Here is a 21,173-nt window from a genome sequence, read left to right on the forward strand (position 1 = left end):
CTCTCGCCTGCTCACGACCCAAACACATCTCACCTATAGGCTATAACTATGTATGTAGTAACAAACCTATCTTGGATGACACCGACTCCAAAACTTACAATAATCGTTACTAGAATCACCAGGAAGGCTGGAAGCACCAGCTTTCAAATAAAAAAGAATTATCAAAATCGGTTCACCCAGTCGCAAGTTTTAAGGTAACAAACATAAAAAAGAACATACCGACGAATTGAGAACCTCCTCCTTTTTTGAAGTCGGTTAAAAATAGAAGAGATATTGTTAATATCTATAAAGAACAACTAATTGAGATAGCTTGTATAGAACTAGACCAATTTATTATTGTAAGTGTCTTTCTACAACAAATAACATCAATTAATATGAATGTCTAACATCGAACCTTTAACGTAATACCTTCGTAGAATTATAGAAGTAGTATACCGACGTAAAGTGTATACCGACCCCACACTGCATCATATGAACAATTCCAACATAGAATGGAGGAGGTACTATCAAATATTAGCAAAACCAGCAGCAAGTCAATTATAGTGTGTGAAGATTTTAATATAAACTTGCTTAACCTTCGGCCAATTGTCTAGCTTTAAAAAAGAAAAGAAAACTAGCCTTAAAAAGTTGTTTCAAAGTTTTAATTTGTTCGATATATGTTTGGGAACCTACTAGAATCACTTCTACGACAGCAACCTGTTTAGATAATATTTTTACAAATGTTACTATTACTAGTAAACTTATAATTCATAATCTTCAGTCCGACCATAGTGGGCAACTTTTAGAAAGTAAATACAAGATTGGACAATGTAAAAAAACACTCCAAGCTCTTTACAGTAGTTTGTCATGAAGCGAAAACACGTTTCATCGCAGATAAAATTAAAAACAGTAATAATAAAGTAAAAGCGACTTGAGGTGTAATATCCAAAGAAACTGGTAGATCGAATTGCCGTAACACCTTTATATGTTAAAATATTAATAATCGCGTTATAAGTTATATATTATAAATTCGGAAATAGAAATTGCAAATGAATTTGATTAATACTCGTACTACTCCGAAATCCCGATTATCACAACCAAATACCTCTCGACCTTAGACTCTTCACCAAAAGCAGCACATGATATGCTTAAATTACACGTACCAGTATCTTCCATTGATTTGAAATTTAAGTATGTTACAGGTAGCGATATAATAAAATCTTCAAATTAATTAACCTAAAAAATACAAAAGACCTATGGGGCCATTCAACTAATATTGTAAAATACATACTTGACATTATAGCACCTGAATTAGCAATAATATTTAATGAATGCATAGATGAGGGTGTGTTCCCTGACCTTATGAAATACAGCAAAGTTATACCTTTATTTCAATCGGGCAGTTCGGGCTTTTGACCCTGCTGATTTCAGACTTATTTCAGTGCTGCCTGTTTTTGGTAAAATTTTTGAAAAACTTTTGCTTCAACAGCTATAAATGCAATATTTTGTAAATTATCAATTTGGTTTCATTTGTTGATAAGCCCCTAGCTTATCAACAATTAATGCGGGTACTAGACTCATTGAGCACATCTTTGGCGCCTGGGAAGAGTCACAGGATGCATTGGGCATTTTTTGTGATTTGTCCAAAGCATTTGACTGCGTCCACCATGAAACTTTACTCCTAAAACTAAAGCATTATGGAGTGAAAAATAGAGCCCTAAATCTGTTAAAATCATATTTAAGCGAAAGAGTTCAGATAGTCGATGTAAATAGCAAACGGTCTTCGGGTAAACCTGTTATTAATGTGGAATAGGTGTTCCACAGGGTTCTATTCTCGGTCCTTTCTTGTTTCTTATGTATATTAACGATCTACCGTTTGTGGTAGATGATAGCCATGAGATTGTTTTGTTTGTCGATGATACTTCACTTATTTTTAAGGTGAAGCGTCGTGCAGATATTGATGACGAGGTAAACAATGCACTCTCAAAGATAGTGCGTTGGTTGGAGACGAATAATCTGCAATTAAACAGTAAACAAACAAAGTGTTTACGGTTTATTACACCAAACACAGCGGAGGTACAAACCAACGTAATTATAAATGACCAGAGATTGGAACTTGTGGACACTACGGTCTTCTTGGGTATCACGTTAGATAAAAAGCTTCAGTGGGGTCCACATATCCCATCTAGCAGATAGACTCAGCTCTGCGGCATATGCCGTTAGAAAGATTAGAGAGTACACGAATGTTGCGACCGCTAGATTGGTGTACTTCAGTTATTTTCACAGCATCATGACGTACGGTATTTTACTATGGGGTCATGCTGCTAACATTGATATAGTGTTTGCTCTGCAAAAGAGAGCTGTTCGTGCTATAAATCAGCTTGGTTATAGACAGTATATCAAAAAAAATTTTAAAGAAATAAATATTATGACTGTTCATTGTACATTTATGAAAATTTAATAAACGTTCACAAAAATCATCACCTTTTTGCTCTTAATAGTTATTTTCATTATTATAACACTAGAAATAAGGGATTGCTTGCCCTAATTCTAGTAGGCTTCATAAGATACATAATAGCTTTAAGGGTAAATGTATACACTTCTATAATAAAGTCCCAGCCACTGTTCAGGCATTATCTATAAATAAATTTAAATGTTTTATAAAAAAATGGCTCTGTCGTAAATCTTATTACTCCACTGCTGAATATCTAAATGATCGGACAGCCTGGGACTAGATTGTGATTATTTTATAGCGATAGAAATGACTGTACAATATTGTATATTTTTATTGAAAAGAGCGCAAAAAAAAAGAATGCTGGGAGAGTTTCTTGCGGCGCTTCTTCTCTCTCTTCATTTGTTTCTGAAGCGGTAGTAGTATCCAGTATATTAGAAATGACATCAAAAAGAATTCTAAAGGAATCAATTTTGAGAAAATAAATGCCTTTTATGCCTTTTAAATATAAAAACTATAAAGAAAGAAGTAGTAAACTCACTACGACTCACTTATCAGAAGCGCATGCAAAACCATCCAAACCAACTTAAGATACCCGCCTTTTTTAACACATTTATAATATTGAAAAGACTAGCGCCACAAGATCTGATGGACGAGAAGATTATGAATAATATTTGGGCAAATCACTGGATTCTGCTGCAAACACGACCCTTCATACAAATACCTAAAGTCCAGCTAAAGTTATTATAACAGATTGCAGGAAAAATAAGAATTAAAAAAAAAATTATTTTAGCTGTGGCTTAATGTCACAATAAACTTGCCAGATACTTCAATTGTAATTTTGTGATAAAGCTTCATATCCTAGCAATATAAATTCCTGTGTGACGATAATGATAGTTGACACCATACGAGAATAATTATTGATTGTATGACAAATGTCAGCAAATTCATATTTTATTGCGTATCATGGATTTACTCGGAAATGGCCTTTTGATTATATTTCCACAAAAGTAAGGAAAAGTCGTACCTCGTTAATTATTTTCTCATAAGTAACCCTTCCGTAAGTAACGCTTGAAAACCAAAGGACAGTTACTGCATATTCACGCTCCATCTTCAATAATTTCTATAGTGTTAAGGAATTTACGGACAAGAAATTGTAATGTTAGTTGTACTTAGTTAAATATTTGCTTGCTAGGTATAGTGCTAGCAAAATATGTAAGCTCATTATTGTAATAGAGCACCATTGTATACCATGTTTTATGTAAAGAAACATGTTATTATTATTAGAGCTCTGGCCTGGCTCACGGTGGCCACGGTTTTCTTGATCTCTGGTTTTGTGGATATGCGATGTACATGGACGGTTTACTCATCTATATATGTATAGATATATTTAATACACATTATACTTTCTCGTTGTTGTTAGTAAATAAAATATTATATTTAAAAAAAAGTCTACGCAATGCATCATGCTAGGTAACACAATAATAATTTAGTATTTTAAGTTTAAAATTAATATTGTAAATTGAAGGTGTTATAATAAAGTATTTTCTATCCTGTTCTAACTAAATTTGCTTCAATAATTCAAATTCACATATCTATAATATTAATAATCTAATCTATATTAGATAATATACAAGCTGACGACGTAGCGGGCGGTCGGTCGCTCGTATACATAATTATATTAAAAAAAACGAATTCAAACCTTAGTCTTTTTATTCCATTTGATTTTAAAATCACAAATAGAATGATATAGTTTGCCCATTCGGAAGAGAATTGCTTCAGATCTCGGATGAGATTGAAGAAAAAGTTAATCTATTTCCTGGAATAGACTGAAAGCGATCAGTTGATAATGAATGGATCACGACACGTGGCAAGACAATTTGAGTTAAATATCATACAAGTTGTTGTATATTCCGTTACTTGATATCAAATAACGTCGACACAGGAAACGGGTTAGAGACTCATTTGTAGGCTTCCTAGCGGAATTCCGGAGCAACCGACTATCAAATGACAAACTTTAAACATAGCGAAGCGTGCTGCATATTATATTTATCACTTAGGCTGGGTGTAATTATGTCACTGGTGGAATTACGTATCACATTAATTATTATGTTCGACTTGTAACGACACTGCAATAATTTAATAAGATAATCAAATAAAAAGGAAAAAGAAGAAGACAATAGTATAGTTTTCAAAAAACTAATCTATCTATCCGCCCGCCACGTACCAATGTGTTTGATTCCCGCCTGCCACGTACCAATGTGTTTGATTCCCGCTCGCCACGTACCAATGTGTTTGATTTCCGCTCGCCACGTACCAATGTGTTTGATTCCCGCTCGCCACGTGCCAATGTGTTTGATTCCCGGTTGCCACGTACCAATGTGCTTGATTCCCGCCCGCCAGTTTCATTTATTGAACAGTTTTAACATTTACATAACTTATATATAATTATAACTATGTATAAATCATTGAGGGCTCGCGCTCCCTTTTTCCACTTGAGCCTTTACCAGAACGAGCGTAACACATAACCAAGCGTGACTGCTCAGTATCATTCAATACGCAAAAAATAAAGTATTAAAGGTGGCTAAAGAAGTATTCACATGACAAGTACAAATAATAATCTTTCAACTATATTGTACGCGTGGTAATACTTAAATAAATAGACGGCTCAAATGTTTATTTAACATTTTTGACATACTCGTATTTACGAACATGTATCGAGACCAGCAGCACATTCCCCTGATGGTAAGTCATACCACATACGCCCTGCCCAAAGCCCACTACGATGTAGTGCCGCTCAGGTTTCTTGAAAAATTCTCAGTGGCATCGTAATGGCAAGGTCTCCAAGAACTCAGCTTAAGCTGGACTGTACTTCTTGCTTCGTACAGCCACTTTAAAGGCTCTGCTACGCATCTTTTGATCCCTGGTGCTGTGCAGCGTGCGGGTGTCTTAACATTTTTCATCACGTGAAACTCTTACCCGTTTGCCCCCTCTTATAAAAAAAACTACTTCCAACATATGCTGCAGGACTTTTGTTACATAATAGGTAGCTCTCAGATGTTATACCAACTCAGAGAGGCTTATGGTGATGGAAAAATTGACGACAACAGGCCTATGGAAAGACGACCAACCAGCTGGTCTGACCAGATAGAACCCGAGATGATGATATGCGTAACGCTTTTAAGAAGGTACATTTTGGTATAACTGGATCCAGTTGTAGGTTCATGGTTAGAATGTCGCCATGCAACATGTATAAATACGTTTACACAAATCGTCGCTATGGAACTAGTTAGCCCACGCAAAATTACCTACTGCTGTTTCCAATTCACTGTTTAACTTAACTACGTTAAATCTTTTAAGTCAGTATCGGATGTTGTTTTTGGGTAAATCAAAAAAAAAAAAAAAAAATTTTCAGCGGCATAAGAGCTTTTTGTTTTAAAAAAAACTGTAAAACCCGGTTAAATTTAAAATGCTCTGATTACCCCCATATAATTTGCAGTTAGATACTAATATAACTTTAAAGGGATAATTCTATTATGCACGTGTGTTATAGTTCTGTTTTTGGCCCTAATACTTATGTAATAAGGCTCACTTTACGAACAAGTGAGTTGAAAAATTATATTCGTCTTAGAGCGCTACGTACTCAAACGTAATTTCACAACACAAGGTCTTATTTGCAGGCGATAAGAATTTAAGAATGTTTCTTTATCGGCGAAGAAAATAGAAATGGTGATCAATTATATATGCTACCTAGCAGTAATAACGGTAAACACAATAAATATAAAAATTTGTTACTTGAATTAAGTTCATTAATTTAGTTGTTGAGTTTTATGAATATCAGATCTGGAAATCAGGCTTGATAAAGCAGTCTATGATCTATCTTCTATTATAAATATAAAAAAAACGTCTCATGAAAAGAAATCGAAACAGTACTTCAAACTTGCTATTAACAAAAAAAAATACGCCAAGAAACGGGTGGGATTTAAGTGACAGAATGAAGAAGCACAATTCAAAATTTAAATTTTTTATCCAAAAAATTAATGTAGATAGATGAGAACTAGCTCTATTAACAAAGCTGTGTGACATCCTACTAGGGATGGTTCGTCGAAAGAAGCCATAATGGTTGTGGTGTACTGGATTGAGAGCATAGCCACCATGTCTGCACTATTTCATCTTAGCCTCTGTGCTGTCAATGGAGTGTATCACTACCAGAGGGATTCTGGTATATTTACATTACATCCAGGGTCAGATATAAATTCAAATGTGAGCAAGATTACTGCTACATTGTGTCAGTTTTTATAAGATATCGTCACTTTAACTCTACTCAGCTGCGGCAGCCGCTCCCTGAACTTCAATGTTAGAGTTGAAGCGATTTTACCATCGGAATTGCCGGATCGTGGCCAGAAATCTCATAACCCACATATTAGCCGAAAATTGACAGTAGACCGACGAAGAACGATCCTTAACTTTGCACGTAAGCACTTAAATTGGTCATACCATCAATTAAGCGAAATTTTCTTTCATAGCAAGAGGAAGATTATGCTGTGTGGTGGACGAGAGAAGGCTGATCGAAGGGAGGAAGACCGTTTTGTACAGTGCTTCACTGATGAAAAAGTTGGGAGTTCATGAAAAGGTTGGAGAGATATAAGTGTCAATGGAACAACCGAACATACTTTTGTATCTGGACCTCACTTACCAATATCAAATTTTTAATTACTATTTAAATACTTATTGCTATATTTTTTATTATTTTATTTATGCATCCGTCATGTCTGTCTGTCTGTCCGTCCGTAAGTCACAGCAATTTTTTCCGAAACTATAAGAACTATAATGTTATACAAATTATTTAAGTTTTCTTTAGTGTTAATTCCGCCAATATTTGTTTTAAAAACAATTCGACACGTGTTTCGCCTCTACACGAGGCATCCTAAGGACGTGTTGTCTTGCCAAAATCTGGCACGAGTCGTGCCAGATTAAATTTAAATTAAAACAGAAAACAAATATTGGCGGAATTAACACTAAAGAAAACTTAAATAATTTGTATAATTATGGATTTCCGCAAAGTAACGCCTAATTCATTAAATTTTCAACTATAATGTTGGTAAGAAGATGTATTCTGTGAACCGCATTAAGATTCTCACACAACAATAGGAAAAAACAATTGAAAGAAGTGGGGGTTCCTCATACTTACAACTAAAACTCATTTTTTTTTATCAAGAATAAGAGAATGATATAACTAAAAAAATAATGATGTACATTACCATGCAAACTTCCACCGATTATTGGTTTGAACTAGATCTAGTAAGTAGTTTTTAAACGTAAACCGCAATTTACCTTTCATTCAATCAACTCAAATATAAAAAAGAAACAATTAATTTCATAATTTACTTGCTGCTAGGGAACCCTTCATGGGCGAGTCTGACTCGCTCTTGGCCGCTTTCTTTTTTTTTATAAAAATATGGATAACAATGTATATTATAGATATTATTTACTCATGTGCTCTGGTTCCGTCGGAGCGCTCTTACCAACTGACCCAACCGTCCGAGTGACACATCGATCATAATTCTTGGTGTCTTGTTTAACTCTCAGTTTGTGGCTCCATCTACAGGATCTACTTTACAGTTGATAGCCTGCTCAACCCCAATACCTCATGGGCTGCGTTCAAGCGGCATTTGATGACGTGCTTGCTCAGATCCCCTCCGCTGAAATCGTAGTCTTGGGTGATTTCAACGGGCACAAGGCCGAATGGCTTGGATCACGTACTTCAGACTACGCAGGGCGATCTGTGCATAATTTTGCATTGGCTTATGGTCTGTCCCAATTGGTTGAGTCGCCAACGCGGCTCCCGGATGTGGATAGCCACATGCCGTCCTTATTAGATCTTCTACTGACTACACATCCAGATGGTTACCAGGTCTCTGTCGACGCCCCTCTCGGAACGTCCGACCATTGCCTGGTCAGGATTGTAGTGCCTATCCGACGCCAACGTTGCAGACCACCAGCGACCCGCCGCGTTTGGCACTACAAGTCAGCAGATTGGGATAGGATGCGTTCCTTTTTTGCATCCTACCCTTGGGGCAGGGTTTGTTTCCCTTCGGATGATCCCAGTGCCTGCGCCGTTGCAGTAGCCGATGTGATACTGCAGGGCATGGATATTTTTATACCAAGCTCTGTAGTACCGATCGGTGGCAGATCACGGCCCTGGTTCGATGCGTCAGTTAAAGCAGCATCTGACTACAAAAAACAGGCGTATCGAACTAGGGTTGCAGCGCCGGGCTCAAAGGATCCCAACTGCAAAGTTCTGAAGAGGAACGGAGGAAGGAAGGATATAACCGTGCCTCCAGATTTTTTAAGCGGCAAATCGCCCGTGCGAAATCGAAGCACGTCGTCAAAATCGGCGAGCAGCTTTCCAGTTACCCGACCGGAACACGCAAGTTCTGGTCATTGTCGAAAGCTGCTCTTGGTAACTTCAACCAGCCGTCCATGCCGCCGTTGCACTTGCGGAATGACACCCTGGCCCATACGGCAAAAGAGAAAGCCGATCTCCTGTGCACTCTTTTTGCCTCCAACTCGAATCTTAACGACAACAGAAAAATACCGCCGACCATCCTGCGGTGTCAGAGCTCCATGCCTACAGTTCCGACAGAAAACTGTTAGGCGAGCTCTGTTTTCGTTGGACGTTAGGAAGTCGAGCGGGCCGGATAGCATTTCTCCAATCGTGCTTAGAACGTGTGCCCCTGAGTTGACGCCGGTGCTAACGCGTTTATTCCGGCACTCTTATTCAAAAGGCGTAGTCCCTGATTCATGGAAGTCAGCCCTTGTCCATCCGATCCCAAAAAAAGGAGACAGTTCGGATCCGGCAAACTACAGGCCTATTGCTATTACCTCCCTACTCTCCAAAATCATGGAGAGCATAATTAACCGCCAGCTCTTGGTATACCTTGAGGGTCACCAGTTGATCAACGACCGGCAGTACGGCTTTGGCCACGGTCGGTCGACTGGCCATCTTCTGGTATACCTAACACATAGATGGGCGGCGGCTATTGAAAGCAAGGGGGAAGGCCTGGTAGTTAGCCTGGATATAGCGAAGGCCTTTGATCGTGTATGGCACAAGGCGCTCCTCGCAAAACTTCCATCATTTGGGCTTCCCGAGAGCTTATGCAAGTGGACCTCCAGCTTCCTCACTGGGCGCAGCATACAGGTCGTTGTCGACGGTTATTGCTCGAATCCCAAGCCCGTGAACGCTGGAGTGCCCCAAGGCTGAGTGCTATCTCCCACGCTGTTTCTTCTGCATATCAATGATATGTTGGACACCGCTAACATGCATTGCTATGCAGACGACAGCACTGGTGATGCCGTATACACGGGCCATGCAGCTCTCCCTCGGGAAAACGTCGACCAGTGCCGGGAGAAACTTGTGTCTTCTATCGAGTCCTCTCTCGAGAAGGTCGTGGAATGGGGTAAGTTGAACCTTGTCCAATTTAACCCCCAGAAGACTCAAGTTTGCGCGTTTACCACTAAAAAAACCCCATTTGCCGTATCACCGCTCTTCGAGAACACTTTCCTTAAAGCCTCGCCTAGTATTGGAATGCTGGGTCTCGAAATCTCGAGCGATTGCAAATTCCGTGGCCATCTGGAGGGCAAAGCCAAATTGGCTTCGAAGAAACTGGGCGTCATAAATAGAGCACGGCAATACTTCAAGCCGTCCCACATTCAAGCGCTCTACAAAGCGCAGGTCCGGCCTCACATGGAGTATTGCTGTCATCTCTGGTCTGGCGCACCCCAGTATCAGCTCGATCCATTTGACCGCGTGCAACGCAGAGCAGCTCGAATTGTCGGGGACCTAGCGCTCTGTGAACGGCTGGATCACTTGGCGTTGCGTAGAGACGTTGCTTGACTGTGTGTCTTCTACCGCATTTATCACGGGGAGTGTTCCGAAGAGCTGTTCAACCTGATTCCTGCCTCCGAATTTCACCTTCGCACGACACGCCACAAGTTACGATATCATCCCCACCATCTGGATGAGTGGCGGTCCTCCACAGTGCGGTTTTCAAGGAGCTTTCTTCCTCGTACTACGAAGCTGTGGAATGAGCTTCCTTGTGCGGTGTTTCCGGGACGATACGACATGGGTACCTTCAAGAAAAGCGCGTACACCTTCCTTAAAGGCCGGCAACGCTCTTGTGATTCCTCTGGTGTTGCAAGAGAGTGTGGGCGGCGGTGATCACTTAACACCAGGTGACCCGTACGCTCGTTTGTCCTCCTATTCCATAAAAAAAACCCCCAATAATTGCAAATTAGGAAATTGACATTAGATGTCGCTCTTCCAAAAGTAAAGAATTTGTTATTTAAAAGTGAGAGTGTTATTTAACAATAGGTTATTGGCGCTACACCATATTAGATAGAGTATTGTTCTTCGTCATATAAAACTTCGCTTCTTGTTAATATTTATATAAAAGGCTTTTTGTTATTTTCTTCTCCTCTTAGTAAAATGACAAATTGCTATTTTTTCTGTTCTGTGTAATACAGTAAGTAATTCCTTACTATTTTTACATTATTACTTCAATATTTTAAATAAAAAAATATAATAGCGTACATATCACTTCGAAGACACGTGTTGTGTTGTTGAATAACGTCGGGCGCGGTCAGTACTTAGATGAGTGACCACTTGGGAACACCGCGTGATGTTGGCTTTTTGTTCATTTAACTCTTATTTTATTTTGGTTTAGTTAATTGGTGTTAATATTATTGGTTGATAATGTTCGAACGGTCTATCGCCAACGTCCATACTACGTTGAATACACCGGTTCTCGTCCGATCACCGAAGTTAAGCAACGTCGGGTGCGGTCAGTACTTAGATGGGTGACCGCTTGGGAACACCGCGTGATGTTGGCTTTTTGTTCATTTAACTCTTATTTTATTTTGGTTTAGTTAATTGGTGTTAATATTATTGGTTGATAATGTTCGAACGGTCTATCGCCAACGTCCATACCACGTTGAATACACCGGTTCTCGTCCGATCACCGAAGTTAAGCAACGTCGGGCGCGGTCAGTACTTAGATGGGTGACCGCTTGGGAACACCGCGTGATGACAGGCTTTTTGTTCATTTAACTCTTATTTTATTTTGGTTTAGTTAATTGGTGTTAATATTATTGGTTGATAATGTTCGAACGGTCTATCGCCAACGTCCATACCACGTTGAATACACCGGTTCTCGTCCGATCACCGAAGTTAAGCAACGTCGGGCGCGGTCATCTTATTTTATTTTAGTAATGTTAAGTACGATAAACTTTATGTACAATCTATTTGGTAGGTTCTAAGAATCGGTAGTCATATATTTTTTATAGCTACCCCAAAATTTTAATTATTGAAATTTTTTTATTACTTTAATTGGCAATACATTTTTTGCTGGGTCAGCTAGTGGTATTATATAGCTTACATTACAATTGTAGGATTTACTAAATATTATTTTTGGGATATAGTTTTACACTGTATTTATTCATAACACATATTGTATTTTCTTACAATTAGGTACTTATATTATAGATCATTTGCTAGGTATTGTATTGTCTCCTTCTACATTTCATTTATTTTGTCAGATAAAAGTCTCTTTCTTGCGTTCCTAAATCACAAACAGGTATCTCAAACCTTGAACAAGGTCGAAGCGAGCTGCGTTTATTTCCGGTCTCAGACCCATAGACTAGAATTCCACAATGATATATTGTAGACTACACCGTTTACGGTGGAATTTTGTGTTTTTTTGATCCCGCAAATTCTTGCATCTCGTTTTTGAAGTTATGTATTTCTTTTGGCGCGTTAGGGAATAATGATGAGAGTAAATTAATTAAATTGTTATGATGAGCGCACACCGTCACAAAACACCGACACCCTGAAGTTAGCTTGTATAGAAATTTTGTTACGATATTTAAAGAAACTTTATTTAACAAGATAATGTTAAGACGTTATACACATTGATATGTCGTTATCTCACAAGAACGTGAGTTTCGCACAGCATTTTTCGGAGTCGATTTTAGGTTAGTTTAGGTTATAATTGATAACCTCCTTCTTTTTTCGTCGGTATGTTTTTTTTATGTTTGTTACCTCAAAACTTTCGACTGGGTGAACCGAATTTGATAATTCTTTTTTTATTTGAAAACTGATGCTTCCCGTGTTGTCCCATTGTAATTTGGTCCAGATCTGACAGTGGCAGAAAACCATAATAGTCTTAAATTTGCTATACATACGTATAGCAAAGTGGATGATAAATTTACGAATAATTCAATATCGCGCCAACTGATTTCGATGATTTTTTTTTATATTGGAAACGATATACTTCAAAGATAGTTTGGTTAGGTTCTGATTACAATTTCAATCCTTAGAACAAATTAACGATACTCAGCCGAATCTTTTTTATGGCATCCGGATATTTAAGTCATCTACCATAACATAGTTATGGTGAATATGATGATCAATGGGACTCCTTAACGACTTACAGTAAGCGTGTGATCTGTAGCAGAATTTCTAACTGTCTGTAATCAAATTGCGAAGTACTTTCGTTAATTGCTGCATTGAGAAATTTAGTATATCTACACATATTTAGCCAAAAAGTTAGTTAGTGTACTTCAAATTCACTAAAAAACATACAATAAAAATTTTTTAACAGAAAGCAACCGACTTCAAAAACTCTATTTCAAAACAATAGATATAATATGCACTCAAAAGTATAAAAATAATGGCGTATTTTTATACAATGTACTTAATTAATCAAATTCTAGTTACGATTATTGTATATTTTGGAGTCGGTATCATCCAAGATAGGTTTGTAACTACATATATAGTTATAGGTGAGATGTGCTTGAGTTGTGAATAGGTGAGAGCGAGTCGCGGCGGAAGGACAATGATGAACAATAATTATCATGATGTAATAATAAATACATTGAGACATGGAAAACGTGTAATGTTCCCAGCGGGTATCGAACCCGCACGCCAAATGTATCTAATCCCGCGAGTGACCGCTCGTCGAGTGATAGTAATATTATGAATTTTGAATTACGATTAATTGTCTTTCAATCGACGCGAGCGACGGGCGCTCCCCTCGCGCAGCGTGATCTTGCGGGGCACGGGAGCGGATGGGTGGAGAATTATTTTTGGGAGCCAGCTCTTAAACCATAAAATTTGAATAAATATAAGAGCTATCGCAGAATTAAAACGAGTGATCAACAAGCGGGAGTGGTTTCACGCGGCATGGCTCATACAAAGTTTGTTATATAGGTATGTATTTCTTTGTTAGGTACTGATATACATTAGTATGATATATTAATATCATAATGTAAAAGGGGAGGGTGTTCGGAGTGAGAACAATCTAAACACGCAATTTGAGAGTGATAATTGTTTATTATAATATATGATACCTAAGGGAAAGTGATTCTAAATAACAAAACTAAATAATATAAACAAATTAATAAAAATAAAACGTAATTCGAATTTATTAATTATTTATTTATTTTTGAGTAGGTTTGTAATATTATTGGGTGATAGTAATTGAATGAGAATTGCTTTCATTTTACGTATTTTCTTATTATTTATTTTATATTGCGGTTGTTGAACCTATCTCAAACGTAGTTTGAATTATTTTAAAGTATATTTCAAGGTGTTACTGTTGGTTTGTGCTGTCAAGTATAAGTGTCAACATACATTTATGTTTCATTTAAATCTTGCTCTATATAATATAGGCTGCTACGACTCTCATGTTATACTGTCCGTGTAAAGCCGGGCGGGCCACTAGTCTATTAATACCTAGTTCATTTATGTCACCATGACATGACAATGTGTTCCCAATGTACATCTACGAATTAACGATTTCCTGTCACCATTACGAAACCGTTCAAGATAACCCAAATACATTTAGTATAGAAATGATGGATTCGTTCGTAAACAAAACATTTAAACTGTTTATAATTTGTGTTATGCGGAAGTTGTACATTCGCTCTTCCCGAATTTACACGACCTCATATACACCATGATCTATAATGTATGTAGATCATACGATGATGGTTTATTAAAACTTACGTAATAAAAGTAATATATTTACTACTATACTATGATATACTACAATATACTATATTGCTAACCATAGGAAATAAAAACTATTGAAACGCAAGTATTTGTACATTATCAAAATTGATTCATTTTGATGTCAATGAAACCATCTCTTTATAAACAATGGCGCTCGGGGACACAAGTCCTTTTTTCTCGTGGTGTTGGTGTGGATAGAGCTATGAATATTACTTATTTGAGCTAAAAGGTGACTAGGTCTGTCAGAATAATATATGTTTACACTTGACATATAAGATAATGTTAACAGACAATATTAATTTGTTTGAAATTTTTCGAGCAAGCAACTGATTTATAGCACGAACAGCTGTAGCTCTTTTCTGCAAGTATATTATTATTTTATGACAAGATCCGAGTCTAGTTGAAAGTTGATTATTTGGTGATTTGGTCGTGACTGACGCTCAGTAATCTATAATCTGTCCTGAATGCTGACACGTCAAACACGCTGTGACTATAAGAGGAGTTAGATCAATAGAATGAGAGATCTTCAGGGTAAAAAAATCTTGTTAAATAGGTTTATAATTTTAATTAATAGTTAACTTTAGTTTACGGAGGACGAACGAAACAAGCGTACGGGTCACCTGATGTTAGCTAGGTGATCACCTATCCCCGCCGCGGCCGCTCACATTTCCTGCAACACCAGAACAATGACTGGAGCGTTGGCATTACCAGCCTTTCAGTACCCATGGTGTATGGCCGTGGAGACGCCATGCAATATAACTTACATTTCTTAATTTTTGATAGCCTACGGGATTTGGTTTACTCTCAATTTTTTAGAATGATAATAAGGGGATACTCATAACCATAGAAATTTGTTAAATAGTCGATAACTCTTTATTTATTTACTTAAGTTTGAAGTAATTTGGTCATACAGATAGAATGTTTGAAAGTTGATTTACTGCAGAACTGTATAGAACCAATATGTGTGAAAATGTTAGACAAGATGTTGGATACAACTATTTTAAATAAACATGCAATTTTTTTCGTCACGCACATTTTCGTCAATGTATTGAGTCAAACTATTCGATATACCGGCCTCTTAAAATTTTTACTCAGTGACTCCACTCTTTACCTTGAGTATCGATTCTGCAACACGAATAAATAATTTATTATCTACGATCTTGGAAATAAGTCAATGCTACGTCATAAGTAATATATCGTAATATTTGCAAACAATTCGAGGTGATGCAATTCGACACCTCTCAATAAAACATTGGTAGCTAAGTAAGGAAGAATAATATATTTTATAACTACACAAGACAGTATAATAAACACGATAATGTGATCTAAGTAACGCTAGCAAAAAGCCTTAAAAGTGCAACAACCCTTTATTGCATAAGCGCATTACGTTTTCTTAGTCGAGACAGTATTTCTGTATTCATCAGAAGTAACATTATAAAAAGTTGTTTGTCCGGCCGCGACGCGAACACTCGGCTTGACTTTCTCACGCTAGTCGGCATTGCTTTTATTTTTGTGGCGAGCTTTAGCAGTGGGTCAGTTTCAACGGTGGACTATATAATATATATTTTCGCTCTATATTTTTTTTTTTGGAAAATGAGGACAAACCTACGGTTCGTGGGGTCACCGGATGGTATGTGATCATTGACCATCGAGGCCCCTTGTAACTGTCACTGTAAACATCTTAACTGTTACCTCTCAATATATTCTTGATTATGTAATGTATGTTCATAGGCACATAAGTGAATTTGCTAGAAACTGTGATAACTATGAAAATGGTGTTGTTCGAAATTGATAGTGAAATTGTTGTTGAAAGAAATGTTAAAAGTCGTTTGTGTGATATAGGTTACTATAACATAATTGACTTTCTTAATGAACCACAGATTGAGAACGGAGCGACCGCTCTCGGGCTATTAAATAATAATTTCATTGTTCGATATTACATTGTAACCATATTTTTCATGAAAAAGAAAAGAAGCCCGCTGAGTTTGTTGCGCCCGTTCTTCTCAGGTCTGAAGCATTCTTTTTCGAATGAGTAGTAGGTAGTTTTTAACTTTCAATAAGTGACATCACATCCTGTTTTGAATAAAATATTTGTATTTGAATTTGTAACTGTTCTGCTCTGTTGTAACGCAGGAACATGGCTGACCTCATATAGCGAACATATTAAATCGAAAACCGAATGCATTGATTCGTAGCGGCTGAGAATCAAACCGGTGACCGTGGTGACCTATTGTGCCATCGAAGCTCAATAAGCTTCAGTTTTAACTCAAATAATCTTTTTTCAAACAAGATTGATAGAAAACAGATTTATTTTAATCGTCATTATATTTTTCATATAATTTATCGACTCTACCATAGTTCGGAGAAATAGAGCCGGTAAGAAAAACATACAACAAACTCATTTAAATCAAATAGTTTTGTACTAATATAGTATTTAAAAGTATTACTCTTACTCCAAGACTTTTTCTATACATAAACGTCACTATCTCAAAATTTATTATTTTTTTTATGAGAAAAAGTGAAGCGACAAAGCATGTTCACTATACAGTCGTTATGTCTCATCAACCCAGTAATTGTCATATACAAATCTGATGTCAGTTGAATCTGAGAGAGAAATCCTTACATTTGGTTTTCTTTATAAAAATATATCCTTTCAACTTATTTGCTTTATGTGCAAGAGACCTTGGCACACATGATGGAGAAACGAAACACGTCATTTGAATGGAAATAATAATAAAGTTTGTGGCATTTTAAATAGCGATGCTTGGAATTCGGCCGCAGGAATTAGTTTAAATAAAAAAATAAGCTGTGAATCGCGAACAAACCTGTATAATTTATAGATGTATCTATTCAGATGACCCCCTGGGGGTGACCTTCAAAACATTAATAAAAAATATATTTTAAAGTTTTAAACGCGTGATATGTGTCTATTGTAAGATTGACATATAGTTTAGTATTTTATTCAAAATGTATCTTGTACCTTTATATTCATTTCATAAAAATATCTTACTATTTAAACATATTCGATTACAATTATATTTTTTTGTTACATGTTATTATTCTACCTTCTCGAAAGCACTATCTTTTTTATTCTCGTGTACTCCGGCAGGACGGTCATACAGGCAGCACGGGCCGGAGTGATTTAAATATTTATTTTTAACACTTAGGGGCTGTTTTACAATGTCCAAGTAAAGTAGCAAATTGTCATAGACTAGATAAATTAATAGCTTCATAAAAGTTCCAGATATAACAGATTGCGTTATATAATCTTCTTGATGACTTAGGTATCTGACAGATCGGTCTGGCAACCTCGCACTAAATAGTTCCGTTTGAAGAAATGAAAATATTAGAAAAACTGTTTCTAATAAGAAATAACGTAACAAACCTTAATTGCTTCTAATTAAAATGTTATTTCATATTTTACAGTTTTCTATTTGTAAGTATATTATATTTCTAAATAGCTCTTCTACTACTATTTTTTAACCGACTTTAAAAAAGGTGGAAGTTCTCAATTCGTCGGTATGTTCTTTTTTTTTTGTTTGTCGCAAGTTCTGAGGTAAACTTGCGACTGGGTGAATCGATTTTGATGATTATTTTTTAATTGGAAAGCTGGAATTCCCATGTGGTCCTATTGCAATTTGGTCTGCCAATGGCATCCATGAGAAAACAATAAAAGTCTTAAATTTGCAATAAGTATGTGCACGACAAATTTACGAATAACTCAATATTGCACCAACCGATTTGAATGATTCTTCTTTTATTGGAAAGGATATAATGCAGAGGTAGTTTGGTTAGGTTCTGATTATGGAATTCATGACAAAGTAACGGAACTCTTCAATTCTTAGAAAGAAATTAACGATACTCGGCCGAATCTTTTCTATGCTATCCGGATATTTGAGTCACCTACCGTAATGTTGTTATGGTCAAGTAATTGTCGTTGTCGAATATGATGATCAATGGAACTCCTTAACGACTTACATTAAGGGTGCGATCTGTGGCAGAATTTCTAACTATCTGTAAAAAAATTTCAATGCGCATACGTTGATTGCTGCATTGCAAAATTTAGTAGATCTACACATATTTAGACAAATTATTAGTGAGTGTAGTTCAAGATTCACTAAAAACCAAAAAAACAACCGACTTCAATAACACTATTTCAAAACAATAGATATAATATGCACTAAAAAGTATAAAAATAATTGCGTATTTTTATACAATCTAATTAATTAAGCTAATTCTAGTTATGATTATTGCTATTTTTGGAGGTAGGTTTGTAACTACATACATATTTATAGGTTAGATGATAGATAGACGCACGTGCGCGTGCGACTCAAGCACATCTTGATGAATTGACTCATCTCACGTGAGGAGGCGAGAGCGGGCCGCGGCAGAAGGACACCGATTCCAAAAATAACTATAATTGTAACTGGTATTAGATTAATTAATTAGATTGTTAAAAAATACACTATTATTTTTATACTTTTAAGTCTGTTGTTTTGGAAAAGTGTTTGTGAAATTTGCTTGTTAATCTGTCAAGCGATCCATCAGATACCTATGATGATATCTGCTACTACATATAAATGGCGCTTACCTGCTAGATAACACTATCTATACCTACATTGTGAAACGCAAATGATGTCTTTATTCGGCAGATAAGTAGCAAGTATCCTATCAGGAATTTGGACATTGTGAAACAGCCCCATATACCTACTACTATTACTACTTCGATATTACCTACATAATTTAAATATCTACTATTCCAACCATCCGCCCTGCAAATATCATGTCTTCAAACTTTTTCATTATTGAGGTTTTTTTATTAGAAAAACAATATTTAAAAAGTCTATTTTTTATGCTTAACATCACAAAACTCGTTGGCACTGATGTACCTTATTCGTCTTTAATACCTCAATATTTAAATGATATGAAATCGTGGAGTCGCGACCCACTTCCTGATACTGACTGATTATTTTATAATTGACGGAAGCTTTATCCGTGAGATATTATCTGCACTTCAAGTGAATGAATTATCTGGTTGTATTGAACTATTCAGTGTCGCAGCAGACATTGTCGCTTACTTGTTTACAAGAATGTCATGTGTTTCGACATTTCATGCGTGTTATATAAAATCCTTTTCACTGCCTTTCTCAAACCGTTACTTGTATGATATTTCGGGTTTTCAATCGCGACATATTACGCATATGTTGAATTTTGTATTTAAATTACGTTTTTATCATATACCGCATTATTACAGAAAACATATAAAATGTAAGTATGTACTCTAAATTTACAAAATAAATTTGGAACCAAAATTTATGGACAATAAAATTTAAAAAAGTTTGTGTGTACCTATGTATGCACGCAAGAAGTTATACTTCTTTGGCCTAACAAAGCAAAAATCGTTAAAATTATTTATTCCTCGTGCTATTCTACGTTTGTAGAAAGAACAGTATTGTGAAAATCTTGCAACGATGGGTAGGCTTGACAATAAATTATTAAATAACGAATACGGCTGTACTGGCTTCAACCCTTTGGCTATCCTAACGATGGACGAAGAAAACAGAAAAGAAAAAATAACGAATGTCGTAAACGTCAGAAAATTTTAGGTACAAACTTCACCCTGTTACTTTTGTGTTACAGTGATGCGCGAGCGTCTTAAAATTTAACTCTCGTCATTTTTTCATATTAGCGCCTAAAGAAGTATAACTTCAAAAATTGTTTAAATCTGAAAGATTTCAAATCTAATGACTTGAGTCAATTTCCTAGTTTCAATAATATGCATGTAACTTATGTTTAGTTCCAAAACTTTTTTTAATCTTTATTATTATTTATATTATTCTTATTTTTTTTTTCTAATTTAATTTTTGCTGAATAGTAAATATTAAATAAACAAAAGTGCAATTAATATCTACGGGTGATATAAAACATCGAAACGCAATGAATGAAGCGCAGTGTGACGTCAAAGTCTCGATTAATATAATTAATATAATCACTGGTAACTATGGTTCGTTGATATTATTATCGGTGGTTAGCGATATATTATATTTTATTATTGAATATTATATAATTTAACTGTATAATTATTATTTACAATGACTGAAAGTGGATTTGTTAAAGGGCTATAAGAAAATCTTCCAAAATTATGCGTTTATGATGCTTATTAGTAGGATTTAAAAGAGTGAAATCTACAATTTAATTATGTACTAATAAATTTAATTTTTAAGTTTTTTCAATTAATACTTTCTCACATTAATTTGTGAAATTAAACATAATCTCCTGCCGCCCACATTCTCCTGCAATACCAGAGGAATCGCAAAAGCGTAGCCGGCCATTTGAAAAAGTGTACGCGCTATTGTCGTGTCGTAGATTGTGTACTTGAAGATGATTATTTGGCACCAGCAAATACTTTTAAGTAAGTTTTTGCTTTAATTATTTTATAAATCACAAAATTGTAATTAAATTTAATACATTTCACCAGAATTGTTACAAATTTGTTTACACAAGACAAATGCTGACCCGGCAATACCCCGCTCCCGCACATTGTATGAATCATCATAATATGTAACGAAATATCATTGAATGAAATAGTCGTATTGCGAATTTATAGGCATCTCTAAATAAAAAAAAATAGGTTCGCTGGAAATAGGAATAGGAAACACGCTGCATCTA

At 36.0% G+C, this 21,173-nt stretch overlaps 2 protein-coding genes and 2 non-coding genes across 8 annotated transcripts in view; 3 read left to right on the top strand and 1 right to left on the bottom strand.

Annotated features, from left to right (window-relative positions):
* The window catches only part of LOC126979965 (uncharacterized), a 43,961-nt gene that overhangs the window by 16,799 nt on the left and 5,989 nt on the right, over positions 1-21,173 (bottom strand). The gene's annotated exons all lie outside the window — the stretch shown is intronic.
* Positions 1-21,173, top strand: part of LOC126979797 (spermine oxidase-like) — a 60,752-nt gene that overhangs the window by 1,730 nt on the left and 37,849 nt on the right. Inside the window, exon 1 of one of the 5 annotated variants that reach the window (XM_050829378.1) lies at positions 7,050-7,064. The exons of 2 other annotated variants lie outside the window; for them this stretch is intronic. The gene's annotated coding sequence lies outside the window, so the exon portion shown is untranslated. Of the gene's footprint in view, positions 1-7,049; positions 7,065-13,659; positions 13,701-21,173 lie in introns of those variants that run through there. 2 more of the 5 variants (XM_050829394.1, XM_050829386.1) reach the window with 2 other exon arrangements.
* Positions 11,205-11,323, top strand: LOC126970951 (5S ribosomal RNA). The gene has a single exon (XR_007730746.1). It is a non-coding gene; the product is annotated as a 5S ribosomal RNA (ribosomal RNA).
* On the top strand, positions 11,407-11,526 carry LOC126970966 (5S ribosomal RNA). Its single transcript, XR_007730750.1, has one exon. It is a non-coding gene; the product is annotated as a 5S ribosomal RNA (ribosomal RNA).

The sequence above is a fragment of the Leptidea sinapis genome, chromosome 1 (genome assembly GCF_905404315.1).
Source record: "Leptidea sinapis chromosome 1, ilLepSina1.1, whole genome shotgun sequence".
Lineage (NCBI taxonomy): Eukaryota > Metazoa > Arthropoda > Insecta > Lepidoptera > Pieridae > Leptidea > Leptidea sinapis.